Source organism: Saccopteryx leptura, chromosome 2 (assembly GCF_036850995.1).
Source record: "Saccopteryx leptura isolate mSacLep1 chromosome 2, mSacLep1_pri_phased_curated, whole genome shotgun sequence".
In the NCBI taxonomy this organism is placed as follows: Eukaryota; Metazoa; Chordata; class Mammalia; order Chiroptera; family Emballonuridae; genus Saccopteryx; species Saccopteryx leptura.
In genome coordinates, this window is record NC_089504.1 from 116,596,280 (window position 1) to 116,619,276 (window position 22,997).

The 22,997-nt window shown below is 41.2% G+C and overlaps 1 protein-coding gene across 2 annotated transcripts in view; it reads left to right on the forward strand.

The window, feature by feature from the left end:
* TMCC3 (transmembrane and coiled-coil domain family 3) overlaps positions 1-22,997 on the forward strand; it is a 283,853-nt gene that overhangs the window by 47,037 nt on the left and 213,819 nt on the right. Inside the window, exon 1 of one of the 2 annotated variants that reach the window (XM_066368628.1) lies at positions 14,632-14,730. The exons of the other annotated variant lie outside the window; for it this stretch is intronic. The gene's annotated coding sequence lies outside the window, so the exon portion shown is untranslated. Of the gene's footprint in view, positions 1-14,631; positions 14,731-22,997 lie in introns of those variants that run through there. 2 annotated transcript variants of the gene reach the window in all.

Genomic DNA, 22,997 nt, shown 5'->3' on the forward strand with positions numbered 1-22,997 from the left:
CTAAGGAACCACAACGAAGAATTGATGTTTCTCATCTCTCTCACTTCCTGTCTGTCCCTATCTGTCCCTCTCTCTGACTCTGTCTCTGCCACAAAAAAATAAAAATAAATTAAATAAAATAAACGGTTTAAGTATAGTAGAAGGGTATCTAACAAAAATAAGTAGTACATATTTGAGTTACAAGTCTCAAATATATGATCATTTTCTTCCAGGGCCTACCAAGAATATTATAAAGTTCATCATTCATCACATAAAAGATGGGTTGGAAAAGAGATTAACACTGGGCCTTTTCTGCTAATTTGAAAAATCTAAGCCATAGTCAGAAGCATGGAATTGCAGGTTCTTGATGTTAGAAAGGACTGTAACACTTTGGGCTGTGTCCTTTAGTCGCCATGGGAATCCTTAGATTGCTTTTACTGGCACATACCCCTCTGGTTGGTAGGCAGGCATGTCCAACAAAGGAGAGCTTACAACTTCTCAAGCCCATGGAATCAATTCTTGGATAATTTTAAGTATTAGAAAATTATTTCACTTGTGGAACATAATATCATATTTCCCTGTAATTTTTACTCTTTAGCAATACAAACAAGGTAAGGCCATTTTTTTTTTTCCTGTATTTTTCTGAAGCTGGAAAACGGGGAGAGACAGTCAGACAGACTCCCGCATGCGCCCGACCGGGATCCACCCGGCACGCCCACCAGGGGGTGATGCTCTGCCCCTCTGGGGCGTCGCTCTGTTGCAACCAGAGCCACTCTAGCGCCTGAGGCAGAGGCCGAGGAGCCATCCCCAGTGCCCGGGCCATCTTTGCTCCAGTGGAGCCTCGGCTGCGGGAGGGGAAGAGAGAGACAGAGAGGAAGGAGAGGGGGAGGGGTAGAGAAGCAGATGGGTGCTTCTCCTGTGTGCCCTGGCCAGAATCGAACCCGGGACTTCCGCACGCCAGGCCGACGCTCTACCACTGAGGCAACCGGCCAGGGCCGTAAGGCAATTTTTTTTTTTTTTTGCATTTTTCTGAAGCTGGAAACAGGGAGAGACAGTCAGACAGACTCCTGCATGCGCCCGACCAGGATCCACCCGGCACCCCCACCATGGGGCGACGCTCTGCCCACCAGGGGGCGATGCTCTGCCCATCTGGGTGTCGCCATGTTGCGACCAGAGCCACTCTAGCGCCTGAGGCAGAGGCCACAGAGCCATCCCCAGTGCCCGGGCCATCTTTGCTCCACTGGAGCCTTGGCTGCGGGAGGGGAAGAGAGAGACAGAGAGGAAGGCGCAGCGGAGGGGTGGAGAAGCAAATGGGCGCTTCTCCTGTGTGCCCTGGCCGGGAATCAAACTGGGGTCCTCCGCACACTAGGCCGACGCTCTACCGCTGAGCCAACCGGCCAGGGCCGTAAGGCCATTTTTTATTGGCAATTCTTCAAAATTTTTAAGAGTAATTACCTTAAATCTTTATTTCAAGAGGGCCAAATACCTCATGTTCTATCAACTATTTTGTATTTAATTTGGATTCCACACCTTCAGTCATTCTGGTCACTTCCTGCTAGATATGCCTTAGATTGTTCATATCCTTTGTGCCCAAATCACACCTATCCATCAGATATGGCCTGGTTGTCAGAGTTTAGAGAACATATCAGTTTCTTTAAAAAAATTATTGATTGATTTTAGAGAGGAAGGAAGAGAGAGAGAGGGAAAGATAGAGACAGAGAAACATTGATTTATTATTCCACTCATTTATGCATTCATTGGTTAATTTTTGTGTGTGCCCTGACCAGGGATCAAACCCGCAACGTTGGCGTATCAGGACAACACTCTCACCAACTGAGCCACCTGGCCAGGGCCTTCATTGCCTTTGATGTGGACAGATGTGGCGATAGTTATTTAGCAGCTGCACTGTACTGTTTGTGATGCTTGTGGTCCATCAAAACCCCGATATTTTTCCCTCCTGTGAATTTTGACCACGCCAATTTCCCATTGGTCACTTTTTATATAATTGTCTCTCTTTATGTAATTTCTGCCTAAATACGAATTCAGGACCTATAGTTCATATTATTATGTAGTATTAATGATAATACTGATATCTAGCATCTATTGAGAATTTGCCTTGTTGGTCCTTTAGGGTTTTCCCCAGGATTTGCCTTTTCAGGTCATTTTGAACCTTGTTTCTTCCTGTTTCTTGTTTCATTTGCAAGAAACATTTGTTGGAGAGAAGTTTGCATATCTAGTTCCTACACAACTGGGTGTCTTCTCCACCCAGATGTTCTTCTGGTTTTGCCTAGTTCCTCATGCTGATAGGTGTGTAGGAGGCAGATCCAATGGGAGGGATTTAAGCTGCCTGGATTTCTGCGTGTGTGTCCATGAACTCTTCCGTGGCTCTCCTGGTACTGGGCTGACATGGCTCATTATTACGCATTTCTTCTCTTTTGTGAATAAAGTCAGGTTCTTCATATCATTGCCCCATATGGCTGTGTAGTGATGATCATGACATACTTAGATCCAGTTGAAAGAGAAACTGATAAAGAGGGATTTAAAATAAAATGGAGGGAGAGAAAGATGGGTGATTTTTTGTTTTAAAATCTCTACTTAACCAACTCAGCTCTAACATTTTCTCTCCCAGTCTGTTATGTCCTGCTGTCCCCGTGATTACTTTCAAGTCATTAGTGCCCCTTCCATGCTGTGGACTGAGGGTCTCTTCACTGCTCCTCATCAGAAAGTGAGATGCTCTTTTTTTTAATTAATTTTAATGGGGTGACATTAATCAATCAGGGTACATAGGTTCAGAGAAAACATCTCCAGGTTATTTTGATTTGATTATGTTGCATACCCATCACCAAAGTCAGATAGTCTGCCATCACCTTCTATCTGGTTTTCTTTGTGCCCCTCCTCTCCCTCACCCCCTCCCTTCCCCTCCCCACCCTGGTAACCACTACACTCTTCTCCATGTCCCTGAGTCTCATTTTTATGTCCCACCTATGTATGGAATCCTATAGTTCTTAGTTTTTTCTGATTTACTTATTTCACTCAGTATAATGTTATCAAGGTCCATCGATGTTGTAAATGATCCGATGTCATCATTTCTTATGGCTGAGTAGTATTCCATAGTATATATGTACCACATCTTCTTTATCTAATCATCTATTGAAGGGCTTTTTGGTTGTTTCCATGTCTTTGCCACTGTGAACAATGCTACAATGAACATGGGGCTGCATGTGTCTTTACGTACCAGTGTTTTTGAGTTATGGGGGTATATTCCCAATAGAGGGATTGCTGGGTCATATGGTAGTTCTATTTTTAATTTTTTGAGGAACCACCATACTTTCTTCCATAGTGGTTGTATTATTTTACATTCCCACCAACAGTGGATGAGGGTTTCTTTTTCTCCACAGCCTCTCCAACACTTGTTATTACCTGTCTTGTTGATAACAGCTAATCTAACAGGTATGAGGTGGTATCTCATTGTAGTTTTGATTTGCATTTCTCTAATAACTAATGAAGATGAGCATCTTTTCATATATCTGTTGGCCATTTGTATTTCTTCCTGGGAGAAGTGTCTGTTCATGTCCTCTTCCCATTTTTTTTATTGGATTGTTTGTTTGTTTGTTGTTGAGTTTTATGAGTTCTTTGTATATTTTGGATATTAGGCCCTAATCTGTGCTGTTTTTGAAAATATCATCTCCCATTTAATTGGCTGTCTGTTTTGTTATCAGTTTCTCTTGCTGAGCAAAAACTTCTTAGTCTGATGTAGTCCCATTCATTTATCTTTGCCTTCACTTCCCTTGCCTTTGGAGTCAAATTCATGAAGTGGTCTTTATGGCCAAGGTCCATGAGTTTAGTACCTATGTTTTCTTCTATGTACTTTATTGTTTCAGGTCTTATATTTAGGTCTTTGATCCATTTTGAATTAATTTTAGTACAAGGGGACAAGCTGTAGTCGAGTTTCATTCTTTTGCATGTGGTTTTCCAGTTTGCCCAGCACCATTTGTTGAAGAGACTTTCTTTTCTTCATTGTGTGTTGTTGACCCCTTTATCAAAAATTATTTGACCATATACATGTGGTTTTATTTCTGGGCTTTCTATTCTGTTCCATTGGTCTGAGTGTCTATTTTTCTGCCAATACCATGCTGTTTTAATTATCATGGCTATAATTTGAAGCCAGCTATTGTAATGCCCCCAGCTTCATTTTTTTTTTCCTTAGGATTGCTCTAGCTATTCGGGGTTTTTTATAGTTTCATATAAACCTGATGATTTTTTTGTTCCATTTCTTTAAAAAACGACATTGGAATTTTGATGGGAATTACATTAAATTTGTAAATAGCTTTGGGTAATATAGTCATTTTGACTATATTTATTCTTCCTATCCAAGAACAAGGAATATTTTTCCATTTCATTATATCTTTTTCAATTTCCCTTAACAATGCTTTGTAGTTTTCATTATATATGTCCTTTACATTCTTTGTTATGTTTATTCCTAGGTACTTTATTTCTTTTGTTGCAACCATGAAGGAGATTGTTTTATTGAGCTTGTTTTCTGATGTTTCATTGTTGGCATATAGGAAGGCATTGGACTTTTGTATATTCATTTTGTATCCTGTGACCTTACTGTATTGGTTTATTGTTTCTAATAGTCTTTTTGTGGAGTCTTTGGGGTTTTTTTTATGTACAGCATCACATCATCTGCAAAAAGTGAAACCTTTACTTCTTCTTTCCCAATATGAATGCCTTTTATTTCTTTCCCTTGTCTGATTGCTCTGGCTAAAACTTCTAGCACTACGTTGAATAAGAGTGGAGAGAGTGGACAACCTTGTCTTGTTCCTGATTTTAGGGAAAAAGTCCTCAGTTTCATGCTATTTAATATGATGTTAGCTGATGGTTTATCATAGATGGCCTTTATTATGTTGAGATATTTTCTTCTATACCCATTTTGTTAAGTGTTTTAAACATAAAATGATGTATTTATCGAATGCCTTTTCTGCATCTATTGATAAGATCATATGGTTTTTATTCTTTGTTTTGTTGATATGGTTTATTACGTTAACTGTTTTACGTATGTTGAACCATCTTGTGATTCTGGGATGAATCCCACTTGATTGTGATGAATTATCTTTTTTTTTTTTCTTTTCATTTTTCCTAAGCTGGAAACAGGGAGGCAGTCAGACAGACTCCTGCATGCGCCCGACCGGGATCTACCCGGCATGCCCACCAGGGGGCGATGCTCTGCCCCTCTGGTGCGTCGCTCTGTTGCATCCAGAGCCATTCTAGCACCTGAGGCAGAGGCCACAGAGCCGTCTTCAGTGCCCGGGCCATCTTTGCTCCAATGGAGCCTTGGCTGTGGGAGGGGAAGAGAGAGACAGAGAGGAAGGAGGGGGGAGGTGGAGAAGCCGATGGGCGCTTCTCCTGTGTGCCCTGGCCGGGAATCGAACCCGGTACTCCTGCACGCTAGGCCGACGCTCTACCGCTGAGCCAACCGGCCAGGGCTGAATTATCTTTTTTTTTCAATTATCTTTTTAATGTGTTGTCGTATTCGATTTGCTAGTATTTTGTTTAGTATTTTAGCATCTGTATTCATTAGAGATATTGGTCTGTAGTTTTCTTTTTTTGTGTTGTCCTTGCGAGGTTTTGGTATGAGGGTTATGTTGGTGTCATAAAATGTGTTTGGCAGTATTGCTTCTTCAATTTTTTGGAAGACTTTGACTAGAATAGGAACCAAGTCCTCTTTGAATGTTTGATAGAATTCATTAGTATAGCCGTCTGGCCCTGGACTTTTATTTTTGGGGAGGTTTTTAATAGTTGCTTCTATTTCCTCCCTGCTTATGAGTCTGTTTAGGCTTTTTGCTTCTTCATGGCTCAGTCTAGAAAAATTGTATTGTTCTAGGAATTTATTCATTTCTTCTATATTGTTAAATTTGGTGGCATATAGTTTTTCATAATATTCTACAATAATTCTTTGTATATCTGTGGTGATTTCTCCTCTTTCATTTTGGATTTTGATTATATGAGTCTGTTCTCTTTTTTTCTTGGTGAGTCTTGCCAAGGGTTTGTCAATTTTGTTGATCTTTTCAAAGAACCAGCTCCTTGTTTTATTAATTTTTTCTATAGTTATTCTGTCCTCTATTTTGTTTATTTTGGCTCTGATTTTTATTATTTCCTTTCTTCTGCTGGTTTTGGGTTGTCTTTGTTCTTCTTTTTCTAGTTCCTTAGGATGTAAAGTTAAGTGGGCTCTCTCTTGTTTGTTCATATTGGCCTGTAGTGATATGAACTTCCCTCTTATTACTGCTTTTGCTGCATCCCAGAGATTCTGATATGTTGTATTGTTATTTTTGTTTGCCTGTGTCTTTTGATCTCTGCCCTTATTTCTTCTTTGACCCACTCATTTTTTAAAAGTATGTTGTTTAGTTTCCACATTATTGTGGGTTTGTTTACCTCTTTTTTGCAGTTGAATTCTAGTTTAAAGGCTTTATAATCAGAAAATATGCTTGGTATAATTTCAATCTTTCTGAATTTGTTGATGTTATTTTTGTGGCCCAACATATGGTCAATTCTTGAGAATGTTCCATATACACTAGAGAAAAATGTATACTCTGGCACTTTGGGATGAAATGTCCTGTAGATGTCTATCATATCCAATTGCTCTAGTCTTTCATTGAAGGCCAATATTTCTTTATTGATTTTCTGTTTGGATGAACGATCTAGAGCCATCAGCCATCAGTATTGAGGTTTCTAAGTATGATGGTATTTTTGTCGGTTCTTTTTTTAGGTCAGTCAGTAGCTGTCTTATATATTTTGGTGCTCCTTGGTTTGGTGCATATATATTAAGAAGTGTTATGTCTTCTTGATTCAGTGTCCCCTTTATCATTATGAAATGACCATTTTTGTCTCTGATTACCTTTGCTGTCTTGTAGTTGGCATTGTTAGATATTAGTATTGCTACACCTGCTTTTTTTTGGATGTTATTTGCTAGGAGTATTGTTTTCCAACCTTTCACTTTAAATTTGTTTTTATCCTTGTAGCTTAGATGTGTTTCTTGTAGGCAGCATACAGTTAGATTTTCTTTTTTTTTCTTTTTTTTTTGTATTTTTCTGAAGCTGGAAACGGGGAGAGGGGAGAGACAGTCAGAGAGACTCCCGCATGCGCCCGACCGGGATCCACCCGGCACGCCCACCAGGGGCGACGCTCTGCCCACCAGGGGGCGATGCTCTGCCCCTCCGGGGCGTCGCTCTGCCGCGACCAGAGCTACTCTAGCGCCTGGGGCAGAGGCCAAAGAGCCATCCCTAGCGCCCGGGTCATCTTTGCTCCAATGGAGCCTCAGCTGCAGAAGGGGAAGAGAGAGACAGAGAGGAAGGAGGGGGGGGGGGGTGGAGAAGCAAATGGGCGCTTCTCCTATATGCCCTGGCCGGGAATCGAACCCGGGTCCTCCACACACCAGGCCGATGCACTACCGCTGAGCCAACTGGCCAGGGCCAGATTTTCTTTTTTAATCCATTCTGCTACTTTGTATCTTTTTATTGGTGAGTTCAATCCATTTACGTTTAGTGTAATTATCGACATTTGAGGGTTTCCTATTGCCATTTTATATATTGCTTTCTGATAGTTTTGTATCTTGTTTGGTTCTTCTCTTTTATTTTTCTATCATTTTTGTTTGGTTGTAATCCATACTTATTTTCTCTGTTACTTCTTTTTTCAAGCCATATACTTCTGTGTTGGTTTTTTCAGGGGTGGTTACCATTAAGTAATGGAAAGCATACATATCATGTTCATTGTGTAGTACATTATCTCATGAGTGCTTCTGCACTCCATCCTCCTTTGCTACTGTTAATCTTTGTCCTCTCCCTTTTTTTGTTTCTTTGTCACAGATTAATCTTGTTTTTATTGTGATCTTGATGGAGCTTCTACTTGTAGTTTTGTTTTGTTTTGTTCTTTATGTCTGATTGGAAAACCCCCTTTAGTATTTCCTGAAGTGGGGGTTTTCTGGTGATAAATTCCCTCATCTTTTCTGTATCTGGGAATGTTTTTATTTCTCCTTCGTGTTTGAAGGATAGCTTTGATGGGTATGATATTCTTGGCTGGAAGTTCCTCTCTTTCAGAACTTTAAATATTGGGGTACACTCTCTTCTAGCTTGTAGAGCTTCTGCTGAGAAATCTGTTGATAAACTAATGGGCCTTCCTTTATATGTTGTATTTTTCTTTTCCCTGGCTGCCTTGAGAATTTTTTCTTTGTCATTGGTTTGTGCCAATTTCATTATAATGTGCCTTGGAGTAGGTTTGTTAGGGTTAAGATAACTCGGTGTTCTGTTTGCTTCTTGAATTTGAGGCTTTAGTTCTTTCTACAGGCTTGGGAAGTTCTCATCTATTATTTGTTTGAATATGTTCTCCATTCCATTATCTCTCTCTTCTCCTTCTGATATACCCATTATTCTTATGTTGCTCTTTCTGATAGAGTCAGACAATTCCTGTTGGGCTATCTCATTTTTTAAATTCATGAGTCTCTCTTCTCTTCTCTCTGTAGTATCTCTAGTTGCTTGTCTCTATGTCACTCTCTCCTCTATCTGGCCTGTTCTATTTTTTTTTTCTATTTCTCTGAAGCTGGAAACGGGGAGAGACAGTCAGACAGACTCCCGCATGCGCCCGACCAGGATCCACCCAGCACGCCCACCAGGGGCGACGCTCTGCCCACCAGGGGGCGATGCTCTGCCCCTCCGGGGCGTCGCTCTGCCATGACCAGAACCACTCTAGCGCCTGGGGCAGAGGCCAAGGAGCCATCCCCAGCGCCTGGGCCATCCCTGCTCCAGTGGAGCCTTGGCTGCAGGAGGGGAAGAGAGAGACAGAGAGGAAGGAGGGGGTGGGGGTGGAGAAGCAAATGGGCGCTTCTCCCATGTGCCCTGGCCAGGAATCGAACCGGGTCCCCCGCATGCCAGGCCGACGCTCTACCGCTGAGCCAACCAGCCAGGGCCTGGCCTGTTCTATTGGCTAAGCTTGGTACCTCGTTTTTAAGTTCATGAATTGAGCTTTTCATCTCTGTTTGATACATTTTCATAGTTTCAATTTCCTTGGTGAAGTATTCTTTCTGTTCATTGAATTGTTTTTTGAGCTCCCAAAATTGCCTTTCTGTGCTTTCTTGTATATCCCTGAGTATTTTTAGGACTTCAACTTTAAATTCTCTATCATTTAACTCCAAGGGTTCTAAGCTATTTAAATTTTTTTCTATAGATTTTTCCTCATCTATCTGAGCTACATCATTGTCTTTTGTATCCATGATATTTGATTTTTTTTTTCTTAATGGCATTTGAGAGTGGTATTGTTAATAACACTAATAAGAGTTGATAAAAAAAATTTTTTTGAGAAAATGCAGTGAAAAACTGAAAATTCTATTGTGCTAAGTAGAACAAAAATACGTAGAATGGAGAGCCTGGGTTGGGGAGGAGTGACAAAGAGGCAAAAAATGAGGCAAGAACCCACCCAAGGAAAAAATTTGGATTAAGAAAAAAATAGTTTGTTTGTAAATGATGGTCAAATGAGAGAAACAGTGTAAGAGAAAAGAAACAAAAAGAAAAAGAGAAAGAGAAAAAAATACAGTGAAAAATTAAAATTCTATTGTATTAAGTCACACAAAAACTATAGAATGGAGAGCCGTAGTTGGGAGAAATACTAAAGAGTTAAAGAGCAAAGTAAAAAGCACACAAAATGCCACAAAGAAAAAATTTGAATCCAGAATAAAATAATTTGTTTGTGGGTGAGATTTGAATGAGAGAAAAAGTGGAAGAGAAAAGAAGAAACAAAAAGAGAGAGAGAAAAAAATTGAGTTAAGTTTTTTGGAATATAACACTCATAAAAAAAAGAATGGAAAATGTAACAGCTATAAGTAATAACGTTCAAAATGAAAAGAAAAGAATAAAACAGAAAGAGGATAAAATGACCAAAGTGGAAGGAAAAAAAAAGGATAAAAAATACAAGAAAAAAAAATAGAAAAAGTTATAATGACTGTGGATTTTTTCCTGGTTTTGAGAAGTTACCTTCTTCCTTTATCTTTCTTCTATTTTGAGAGAGAAGAAAGAACCTGGTGGCACTGTACCCCAGGTTCTGCCCCTGTGGCACTCTTAGGCAGAGATTAGCAGTTGATGTGTTGCTATGGTGATGACATAAACTAGGCCTCAGTCCCGTTGGTAGGTGGGGCTTGTTAGCATTTGCAGGCTCCGACAATGGGAGAGTCCGTTCTCCCGGAGCCTCTTCCCAAATCTCTCCTTCCTGAACCAGCAGCTTGGGACCCAGCTGTGAAGTTGCCCCAGCCACTGCCTGGAGAGCAAGAAGCTCTAAGAGCTGCCAAATCCCCCCTATATCCCCACTCAACGCAGGGTTCTGGATAAGTCTTTGCCAGCCAGAGCCGCCAGTGTAATCAGGCAGGATTGGGAGCCGATTGCCTTTCAGGTGTCTTTCTATGATCCTCCGGGCATGTCTAGTATGCCTCAGCACTCTGCAGGTCTGCTCTCCAGAGGCTGTCTGCAAGCTGCCTGCATGCCCTTCCCTCCACCACTTCCGCAGTTCTCTTCCTCAGGAGTGTGCTTTGTTAGCCTGTATGGCTGGCAGAGGCACCATGCCCAGACAGGTCCAGGTGTAGGGAAGCCAGCTTTTGTGCACTTCCCACGCGCTGTTGTTTGGGAAGCCGGGATTATTCAGAAACTCTGGTCACTGCCCACACAGAGGGTCACTACTGACAGTCTCCCACCCAGCCCCTCTGTCTGGGAACACGGGCACCCATGCCCAAAGCGCCAGGTGGACCCACTCGCACACTGCCTGTGCTCACCAACCGGGATACCGGGAGTAAACAAGGCAACTGCTCGCCCACCTCTGCCAGGGTCTGCCACTGGCATTAGCTCCACGTGGGCTGAGCCGTGGGCACACTCTCTCCTTGGCTTGAACGTTTCTGCCCTAGCCCAGCATTTTCCGCGCCCCCAGCCTTCGCTTTCTCTCAGTTCCAAGTGAAAGCCGCCCTTCCTAAGATCAGTGAGGAAAGCGAAATACTCTGTTCTCTGTCTTATTTCCTTCAGAGTGGATTATATAGTCAGCCACCTTTTCACCCAATCATACCTTTGTTTGATGTATGTGTATTTCAGATGCTCCTGAGATTGTTTTTCTGTCTCTAGTTGTTGAACTTGTTGAAGTTTCAGGGAGAGGTATCAGGAGCACTCCTCACGGAGCCATTTCTCTGACATCACCTCGAGATGCTCTTTTTTAAAATGTGGTATTTCATGTTTTCAGATGATGTTTTCTTTCTGGAGCAAGAACTAAGCTGTTGACTGGAGAACCTGACTTGACTGATAGAAGAGAAGATTCAGAATAGGAGAAGCTATTTGCAAATTGTGTATCTGACAGGGAACTTGTATCTAAAATATACACTTCTCACAAAAATTAGGGGATCAGGGAACGTGCACATACTGCAGTGCTTTCAGCCTTTTGTATAGTGCATTTTCATCAATGAAATAAATGTTGGTTTTGCATCTCATTTGCATAATCAAACAACTTTCTTTGACTTGTCATTTGCTTTTCTGATGTTCTTGTTTAATAAAAAAAAATCAAATCCTTTTTTTATTGCTTTATATTCATTTTGAAATATCCCCTAATTTTTGTGAGTATATATGAAGAACTATTGCACAATAAAATCACCCATTTAAGAAATGAGCAAATAATTTGAATAGTTATGTCTCCAAAGAAGATATACAGATGGCCAATAAACGTATGAAAAGATATTCAGCCTCCCTAGTCCTTAGGGAAATGCAAATTAAACCAGAATGAGATACCATTTCACACCAATGAATATGGCCAAAATAAAAATTTTTTTGACAATATCAAGTATTGGTGAGGTTGTAGGGAAATTTGAACCCTCACACCTTGCTAATGGGATTGTAAAACAGTACAGCTAGTTTGGTAGACAGCTTGGCGCTCTCAGAACCCTAAACATTTAATTACCATGTGACCCAGTATTCTACTCTTAGACCAAAAAGAAATGTAGATGTATGTTCAGACAGAAACATGTACTGGTTGTCTTTTTATTGTGGAGTTGTGAGGGTTTTAAAAAAATATAGTTTGAAGCCCTGACCAGATAGCTCGGTTGGTTAGAGCTTTGTCCCAAAGTGCATTGGTTGCTGGTTCAGTCCTCAGACTGGGCACATACAGGAACGGATTGATGTTCCTATCTGTCTCTCACTCTCTCCCTTCCTCTTTCTAAAATCAGTAAAAGAAACATTTAAAAATATATATATAGTTTAGATACAAGTCACTTATCAGATATATGATTTGCAACTATTTCTACCCATTTAGTCTTTTCACTTGATTGATGGTGTTGAATTTTTATGAAGTCTAATTTACCTGCTTTTTTCTCTTGTCACTGGGCTTTTGGTTCTTATGTTTTAGAAGCACTAAAAATATTAGCTTATCTTTTATTATGGGCCAGTTGCTGTAATACACAAGAGCAGCTAGCTGTGATTAATGGAATTATTAATGTACTTTGTGAGGGAAGAAGAATAAGCCCACATGACTCTGAGGTTCAGTGTGTTGATGGTTTTCCTTATTTACCTTCGTCCCCACCCAGCCACCCAACCCCAGCACTTAGCATGGTGTTGTGAATATAATAGATGCTTAAAAAATATTTGGTAACTAAATCTAGAAAGGAAAAATTGTCTTTGCTAAAGACCTAAACTGTATTTTGTTCAGGCTTTGAAGATAAGTCTGACTTTAAATCATAGCTCCACTTACTGTGTGGCCTTTCCTAAGCCGTTAACCTCCTTTGACTCAGTTTCCATGTCATTAAAAAAAGACAGTAATTGTGTATCTTAGGGGGTTGTTGTAAAGATCACATGTAAAATCCTTTGCACCTTTAGATATCCACAAATATCAGTTACTGTTTATATCAATTAGTTGATCTATATGTCAGTTTCTGTTAGGTAAAATAGTAATAATGGTGCTTTGTCTTTAAACATGTCAGTAGTATACTGAAAGATTCATGAGCTAGTAGGTTAAATCCTCCCTGCTTCATTTGGTAAGTAAAACAGTCATTTTTCCAGAACCACTGGAGAACCTTCCTTGGTTTCTGTCCATCTCTATTTTTGTAGAATTCATATTGAAGGAACTTTGAGTAATAAGCTGTCATACTATCTAATACAGTAGCCATAGGCCACATGTGGTTATTTCAGTTAAAAAGAACTGAAATTAAAAATTCAGTTGTTCAGTTTTACTAACCACATTCCAAATGTTGAAAAGCCACATGTGGCTAGTGGCTGCCATATTGAACAGCACTTATACAGAACATTGTTGTCATCGTTGGACAGTGCTAGAGCAAAATGTTGGACAACTTTCTGTTCAACTGCAGAGCCTGTGAGATAAGGTGTTTCTACACACTCAGCTAAGTAGCCCCTTCCCAGCACCCCTCCTGCCCCACTGCGGGGATACTCGGGCTCAAGGACCTTGAGTACCTTAGAATCCTGGGAAACAAGGAGTTACATAACTCAGGATGGTTTTATTGTTTGTTATTTCTGAAGTTTCAGCTTCCTCATTGCTAATGCTGTGCCTTTTTAATAGATTTAGTCATTAGGGAGACCAGCAGGGGTTTCTTTTGGACAGTTATGGTTGGGTAGATATTATAGTGACCTGACAGAGTGGCAGGATGCTTCCCCAAGTTCCTAATTTATTTAAGAGGTGTGATGCTATGAAAAAAAGGCAACCTATATTACAAACTGGTATTTAGGATTCTGGAATTTTTTTCTAGTTATAAAAGTAAGGTAACGTTCTAGAGACTGGAGTCTTCGGAAGTAGTTTGACAGGGAACCCCTGAACATTCCTCCTGCTTGATCCCCTGGAGCTGACGTCAGTGAATGTCTTCCTGATGACTTTGTTCATATTCTAATTAGGTTGCAGCGCACTGTTTCTTCAACTTCACTTTTAAAAAAGCAGGAGAATTAAATTCTTTTGTGGACAGGATTGCTCTGACATGTTCTTCCTTTATTTTATCTCCCAGCTCATGCTTCCCATGAGCCATTCTGGACATTGTGGGTGCCTTCTCTGGGTGTGGGACATGCTTCGGATGGGTCCTGAGCTTCTCTTTTGACTTGATCTGAGACGCAGAAACAGGCACCAGATGAGGAGCCGTGAGCATGCATAGGGGTTAACGTTCTCTTCCATCTGCTTTGAAGTGTTGGCCTTGCTGGGTCAGTGGATGAGCCCACAGTCATCCCTAAACAGGAAGATGCGATTCATTTTAGACTGTTCTAGCATTTCCAAAAGTTAGATTGTAAGTAGATTTTCCTCGGGAAAGGGGGTCTGTGGTTAAGTTTTCCAACAATGGGTGAAACACATTGACATAGGTTTGTTTGCTTTTTGAAGGGGCTTGGGGTTCTTAATATGTTGTTGGACAATGTGCCTTTTCAGGATAAAAGTATAGTATGTGTTTCCAAATTTACTTGCTTTCATAACTGTTGCGTGGCCCTGCAGCTTGGGGAGCCCCATTTGAGACTTGCTGTCATGAAGGATGGTGTTCTGAGAAACAGGAACACCCGCTCCGGGAGAGTGCGAACGGAGCAATTTTGTAAATACTTCTGCTTCTGGTTTCTCGGTTGTTTCTCAGTTTTTGTTTCTCAGTGATTATTTTTAACCTAAACAGTGGTCACTAGAAGCTCTCATAAACTCAGGGCCCTTACTAAGTAAAAGCACCCCGAGCTTTGTGGAATCACGAGCTTCATCTGGCCTGAAGAACAGGTAAAAATTTTATTTTGAAAGAATGTTTTGGTGAAGCTACTAATTTACTTCTTCCGTATATATGTTTAGGGTCTGCTAAGTAGATATTTCTGCTTCATTCACATTCTAAGAAATAAACAGTTGACAGGAAATTCTCGTATGATGAGAATCCATCAGTGGCATCTTGAAGACATATGTAAAGCTCTGAGGGCAGGTGTTGTTAGGGGATAAATTATGTGTGTATCTTGTTTCTAGTAATACTTTCTTGGGCAGATTAACTAAGTGAACTTCTGTTTAACCTGGTTTAACAGAGTTAGCAGGCCAGTGCCTGCTGATAGCAACAACAATGGCTAACATTTCTAAGTGGCCACTCTGCCACGTGTCATCTCATTTAATCCTCATAAAAATGCAGCAGGGTAGCTGTTATTTTTCTCACTTTGTGATGGGAAAATTCTATAATATAGAAAGGTAGAATTAATTACTGGGCCTGTGTTCACATCAATGAATAACAAAGCACATTTTACAGTACATTTCCTTTAATTTTGATAAAACTACAAGTCGTGTCTGGTACATTATTGAGTTTTCAATAAATTTGTTTTAAAGATATCTATCATGCATTTTCTAACTCCTAACAGGAATTTTTCAGTTCCAGTAGATGCTATAAAAGTGGAATTTTGTGTGTATTTTCTGTACTTGTGTTTTTCCAACAATCTTTTCTTAGACCAGTTTCCATATTCAATTCTAGGAATACCAAGACATCGTCAGTATCTGTTCTCATAGAGATTTTGTCAAATGAGAAGAGCTATAATCCTCCAAATGGTTATCATTTTTTAAAATAAACTTTTTGTATGTTTGTTTTTTATTTATTGGTTGATTTTTAGAGAGAGAACAGGGGAAAGAAACATTGGTTTGTTGTTCCACCTAGCAATGCATTCATTGGTTGATTCCTATATGTACCCTGACTGAGGATTGAACCCATAACCTTGGTGTATAGGGATGGTGCTGAGCTACCTGGCCAGGGCTGCAGTTATTATTTCTCTTTCTTTCTTTCTTTCATTTAGATTTTACTTATTGATTTTATAGGGTGAGTAGGTAGGGAATGAGAAGTAGTTGCTTCACTATAGCTGTTCATTGTCCTTGACCAGGCAAACCCAGGGTTTCAAATAGGTGACCTCAGCATTCCAGTCAGTGCTCTATCCACTGTGCCACCACAGGTCAGGCTACAGTAATCACTTTTTAAGCCATGTTAGGGAAAGCAGTTTCTAGCATTTTATTTTAAAAAGCCTAAGAAGAAAATGTCTGTAGGCTGTAGTGGGACAGGAAGCTGGAGAGAAGCCACCCCCCCCCCCAGCTTTATTGAAATATTATTGACATATAACATATTTAAGTTTAAAGCATACAGTGTGATATTTGATACACACACACACACACACACACACACATATATATATATAGTGAAATGATGACCACAGTAAAGTTAGTCAGCATTCCATCCCTTCACATAATTACATTTTGTGTGTGTGTGTTGATAACATTTAACTCCCTTTACAACTTTCAAGTATAAAATACAGTATCATTAATTATAGTCACAATGCTGTACCTTAGGTTCCCAGAACTTACTCATAGCAGGAAGTTGGCACCCTTTGACCGACAACTCCTCCCCATGTCTCCACTGCCAGCCTCCTACAACCACCATTCTGCTCTCTATTCCCATGAGTGCGGCTGTTTTAGGTTCCACATATAAGTGAGAACATGCAGTATGTGACTTTCTCTGTCTGACTTACCTCACTTAGTATAGCAGGTGCATCGGATGATTCTCACGTTGTCCCACAGCCCTGGCTTGGTTTCTCCCCGAGCGGCTGTCTATCCGTTACAGCACAGGCCACAGGGCTGCCTAGGAAGCAGGCTTCTCACTGGGGTGATCAGGGAGGGAGAACCACTTGCTGGGAAAGGAATCCCATTGGCCTCTTTGATCCTTAAAAGTACTCTCCAGGGCAGGTCTGGAGGGAATACCTTCATAATGCAAATGAAGGAAAGCAAGTGAGGCCACAGGGAGGACTCTTGGGATGAAAAATGAGAAAGGCTGATAGCAGGGGTAGGCAACCTTTTTATACCTACCGCCCACTTTTGTGTCTCTGTTAGTAGTAAAATTTTCTAACCACCCACCGGTTCCACAGTAATGGTGATTTATAAAGTAGGGAAGTAACTTTACTTTATAAAATTTATAAAGCAGAGTTAAAGCATATAATAATAATTACTTACGAGGTACTTTATGTTGGATTTTCGCTAAGTGTGGCAGAATAAATCTTTATAAAACAACTTACTATAGTTAAATCTATCTTTTTATTTAAACTTTGGTTGCTCCGCTACCACCCACCATGAAAGCTGGAATGCCCACTAGTGGGCAGTAGGGACCAGGTTGACTACCACTGGCTGATAGTGTGCTTGGCCTCCTGTGACACAGCCTGCTGCGTCATTGTTGATGCATGGCGAGCACCGGGCCAGGGCCCTGCTACCCAGGGTAGGCACTGGCCCCAAAGCCTGGGCTTTCTTGTTTGAATCAGCTTTACAGGAAAATGATGGGGGAGTGGGCAGCAGAGTTTCTCTGGGAAATTCTGCACAAAGATATGCACATTAAGTTGGTTAGCAGGCAGGACTCAGCTCTTGGAAAAGGAATCTAGCAGCCAACCCAGGCCTGCATGGTAACTGAGAATGAGCCTCCCTGCCCCCCACATCTGCTTTGGGGCTTGGTGTGCTGTGATAATTAATTACATCTTCATTCATCTGTTGGGTTGTATGGTTTCACAGATAAGGGTACTCTCTAGATTAAATGATTGACTAAAAGGAATGTTGGGAGCTTTTATTTTTCAATAATATGTATTGAGTGCTTCATGTGTGCCAGGTGTTATTCTTATCACTTTTCACATCTTGTTTTTCCTTTTCATTGAAATTACTGGTCTAACACTGGTTAGCAACATTATTCAAGTTTCAGGTGCACAATTCAACAACACATCTGTACACTGTGTTGTGTGTTCATCCCCCACCCCAAGTCAAGTCTCCTTCTCTCACCATTTACCCCCCTAAGTCTCACCACAGCTCTAAGAGGCGTGTTACTGTCCCCACTTAACAGATGAAACGATGCTCAGAGAGGTTGAATGACAGGTCCAACCGAAGACTCACATTGGGAAGCTTGGTTTTGGAGAACAATGGTTTGGCTTTTACCTCAGACAAGAATCTACTTAAATCATTCTGGGGAGATTAGATATCTTAAAAAATATATATCTAGGTACATAGGTCTAGTTAAGAAACAAAAATACCATTATTATTGTAGCTGTTATGTGATTATTTGTCTCCGGACATGACCAAGAGATGAGTCATTTTTGGCTCCCAGGTCTCTGGCCTGGGTGACCAGGTGATAGTGGTGAGACATGACCTGGGGCCCCTAAGGATTAATCTGCATGGATTTTTCCTCTAGGTCAAGAGACTTAATGTGAATAAAAGGTGATATAGTAATCTGGTACCAAGTCAGAGGAGTCTGGAGTGACTCAAGATAAGACCAGAACGCTCACCCCGCTCTTTAATGAGCCGCCACATTCCCTGTGATTACTATCAGAATGTAAACTTGGATTTTTGTCTGTTTTGTTTATTCCTGTATCTCCAGTGCCTGGCACATAAAAGGTGCTCAGTATTTGTTAACCAAATTAATAAATAAATGAAAAAATCTCATGTGGCTAAACATTTTGGCTTTCTAGGGAGCAACATGGGAGTTGACATCCTGTTATATCAATATATCCTGTGGCAACAGCAATGACAGAAAAACACAGGTTCCCTAACCAAAATGTACAACCCCAAATTTTTAGAGGACAAGGTCCCTGCTGCCCACCCTGCCACCAACCTGCTGCTCTAGGGACATGAGCTACTACTCCGCCCACAGCTGTGGCAGGCTGGGGAATGGGGTTGGCAGCTGGTTCACCCTCACGCCTCACTTAGGAAAGAGCAATATCCTCTCCCTGCATCAGGCACTACCCTGAATTTAGTAAGTATCCCTTTAGGTTCCAGAGTTTCCAAATAGTTTATTCCAATCACTCCCTCCACCTCAACAGTTGTTTTGTGGAAGGTGACTCCTAGAGCTTCCTGCTGGGCCATTTAGCATGACATCATGCCTTATTTTTAAATGGGGAAAACTTGGTTTTTACAGCAGAAGGGGAGAAGCACCAGGCAGAATCCCTTCCTTTCCTTATCTATCGGGTACTTTCTGAGGTCACTGCCCTCAAGAAGCTCATTGCAGGGGACAAGAGCCAGGTAAAATGGAAAACTTACAGTTCCACAAATATGCTGGAAACACTGCCTCGGCAAAAGAAAGAACAAAATACCCAGAGGGCAGAGGAGGGGAGGGGTTCACCAATACGGGAACACTGGATTGCGCTTAGGCCAGTTAAAGCATGGTGTTTTTGTTTTTTTTTGTTTTGTTTTGTTTCAGTGAGAAGAGGGGAGATACAGAGACATACTCCTGCATGCACCCTGACCGGTATCCATCTGGCATCCCCATCTGGGGCTGATGCTCATAACAGCTATTTTTAGCACAGAGCCATCCTCAGTGCCTGGGGCCAACACATTCAAATCAGTCGAGCCATGGCTCAGGGAGGAAAAGAGAGAGAGAAAGAGAGAGAAGGGGGAGGAGGATTGGGGGAGAAGCAGATGGTTGCCTTTCCTGTGTGCCTTGACCAGGAATCAAACCCAGGACTTCCCCACACAGGTCGACGCTATACCACTGGGCAAACCGGTGAGGGCATAAAGCACAATGCTAACCGAAGGTCTAGCTACAGGGAGGTAAGAGCACATGGTCCCACTTTTAGCTTCCTGACAGCATGATGCTTCGTGCTCTCCTTCCTCACATCTTGTTCACACCTGGATCTCTTTCCAGTCAGCCTGTCAACCTCATTGTCACCAAACCGCTCTTGTGTCAGCTCCCTGGAAGCCTTCCTAACCACCCTATTCAGTATGACCCAAGAAAGATGAGGGTGTGAGCCTTGTGGGTGCCCAGGGTATGGGGTACACATGTTCCAAGGAGAGGGAATGGTGAGAAAGTAACCCAAGGCTGGTTGGAGTAGCTTGAGGTGGGTGAGGGTGGGGAAGAGTAATTGGAGATGAGGTCAGAGAAAGAATTGGGGGTGAATGGAGATAAGATCCCAGGAGGATTTGGAAGTTGTAAGGACTTTGGCTTTAACTCTTGATAAGGTGGGAGTCAAAGATCCCCGGGCTTGGGCATCTAAGGCTGGAGTGCCCATTTACTGCAACAGCCTTTCACTAGGGCAGGTTGGGGGGAATATCGGAACTCATTCTGGGGCATGCAGTACCCATTAGACCAGGGGTCCCCAAACTTTTTACACAGGGGGCCAGTTCACTGTCCCTCAGACCGTTGGAGGGCCGGACTATAAAAAAAAAACTATGAACAAATCCCTATGGACACTGCACATATCTTATTTTAAAGTAAAAAACAAAACGGGAACAAATACAATATTTAAAATAAAGAACAAGTAAATTTAAATCAACAAACTGACCAGTATTTCAGTGGGAACTATGCTCCTCTCACTGACCACCAATGAAAGAGGTGCCCCTTCTGGAAGTGCTGCAAGGGCCGGATAAATGGCCTCAGGGGGCCGCATGTGGCCCGCGGGCCGTAGTTTGGGGACCCCTGCATTAGACATTTCGACAGAGACATTAAGTAGACAGCTGAATGAATTAGGGACCCAAAGAGTCCCTTAAGGCACTGCCTGAGCTGGGGAGAGGAAGAGGAAGGGTTTCCAGGGGGGTGGAGGAAAACCTAGTGGAGAAGAGGGTCTTGGAAGTCCAGGAAAGAACAGGTTTCAAAGAGAAGTGTGTTGACTCTATCAAATGCTGCTGATGGGTCAGGTAAGAGGACCAAAAACTGACCACTGGGTTGAGCAATGGCTCTTGGAGGTTATTGCTGCTGTGACACTGGAAGCAGACTGCTGATTAATACTACCTGTCAGGGCTTTTCTCTGCAAAATGGACGTGATGTGCTCAAGTGTGTACTCTCTGGCTTAGATTCAACCTTTTCCTACTTTAGCATCCCAGCAAACTGGTTTTTACCCACCTGTCCTCATAGATGTACAGTTTTAGAGCTGAGGGATATTCTAATCCAGCAGCTTGTCTGATGACCACAGTGAGCAAGGCTTGGACAGGTTGCCAATGCAAACAGGTTTGCACATGGTAGAACCAGGACAGCCCTGGGCTTGAGTGCCAGGCCTCTTGTTTGTCTACCACATCAGACGCGCTCTGCTTAAAGGTGCCAAAGCCAGAGAAGGTTAATTCTTGGCCCTCTATAAGCTTGTTGAGCATAAATGGAAAACTATGCTCCAGAATGTTTGGGAGGTCTTCAAAACTGGGTTGCAATCCCAGTTTTTCCACTCACTAGCTGTGTGATTTGAGCAGACTCATTCATCACAGTGAGCCTCAGTTTACTCATCTGCAAGCGGGAATAATAATGACACCCCACAAAGTTTGAGAAAACTGTCCCTTGCCTATAAAGTACTTTGCACTACATCAGTATATAAAGAGTGTTCCATACGTGGTGGTTCATATGATTATTAGAATATTATAGCTCTAGTTTCCAGGACATCGCTTTTGTTAAAACCATCTTTAAAAAGAATTTTAATTGATGCCATTGCCTGGGGTTTATTTACAAAACAGACAGAGTAATGTCATACCCACAAATCTGTTACGATTTTCCCTGAAGAAGTTACCAGATGTCCTCTCTTCTCCCCCTAGTTGCTGCTACTGGGGGCAAAGCTCCAAGAAAACCAAAAACAATGGACTACACTCAGTACAAATACATAATTCGTTTCCCCTTGATAGACACGGGGAAAACAGAACTTTCAGTTTCCAATTCCTTAGCTAGCTGTCACTCACGCAGGGAGGGAGGTAGCAGCTGGCTGTGTCAGGAATACCCGAGAGCATCTGGATCTGGAGGTTAGTGTTGATGGGCCTTCGACTCTCACTAGAATATCTTCATGGTTACTGTTGGTGATAATGCAGATTTTTTCAAGTGACTCTTCATCAACTTTTTAAAAAATATACATAGAAAATTAATTGGTAGTGTATATTTATAGATTTTCCTTCCTCTATTCAGCTTCTGGTTAAAAACATTATTGGCCAACTCAGACCTTTAGTAACAAGAGCAGAAAGCAAAAAGGAAAAATTTGAGTTATAGACTATTTTTCAGAATTGTTGCAGTTCTGTTTCTTGAAGCCCATACAGGGATTTGAACTCGCTGAGAAGTATTTTCGCCTGTATTATTAGAGCGTAACAGGAATATAATGTGGTGAATTGAAAAGATAAGTGTGTTTTCAATAGTTGGTAATGAATAGCGTTATTTACTTACATTGATGCAATAAATACTGGGATTCCAATTATGTGCCAGACACAGCTTGGAGTGGGCCAATAAATAATAATGCTAAGGTCTTTTAATAAGCTTTAATACTATGAAAATCACATAAAAACGTTAAAGCATTTCATGTTAATAAAAGTACAATGAAAAATAAGTTTCTTTTCCATCTCAGACTAGCAGATTTTGACTGTCCTTCCCGAGAATATCATTGCAAATTCACTTATGTATGTATCTTCATTTTTTTCTTGTTTTTTAATATAAATGGAATAGTTTAAAGTGTTGTTCCACAACTTGCTTTTTTTATTTGCCCATTATCCTTGTTACTATATTAGCGCCTACTGCTCTACCTCACTGGTTTTATTACATTTGCATAACTTTCCACTGTATGGATGCACCATAATTTAATTTTCCAGACCTCTAATTTATTTTTAAAAAAACACACTACTTCCTGAACTATAGAGTTCTCTTTTAATGAGAATTGTATAAAAACAATGTCTATGACTATGACCCTGGTGTTGGCACATAATAGATTCACAAGAAATATTAGTAGGATGGACGAATTTATCTTCTTTATTCATTTATTGTGCATATTGTTTTTCTTGATAATAAAAAAATGAAATTCAGAACTAAAAATGATCCCATATCCCAAATTAATGGAGTCTGTGCTCATGAGGTTTGTGCCCTATCATCTGCATCCCTGGCACCTAATTTGCACAGTGACACATTCAGTAAATGTCCCTGATAATGACAGCATGAGTAGTTAAGTTGTCCATTAGTGCTGAGAGGGAAATGGTCTCTCTCTACAGACCAGCAAACTCTGTGGCACATTTCATTCTGTCTGGCAGATAATTTAATTTTCACGAATGATAGAGGCCTT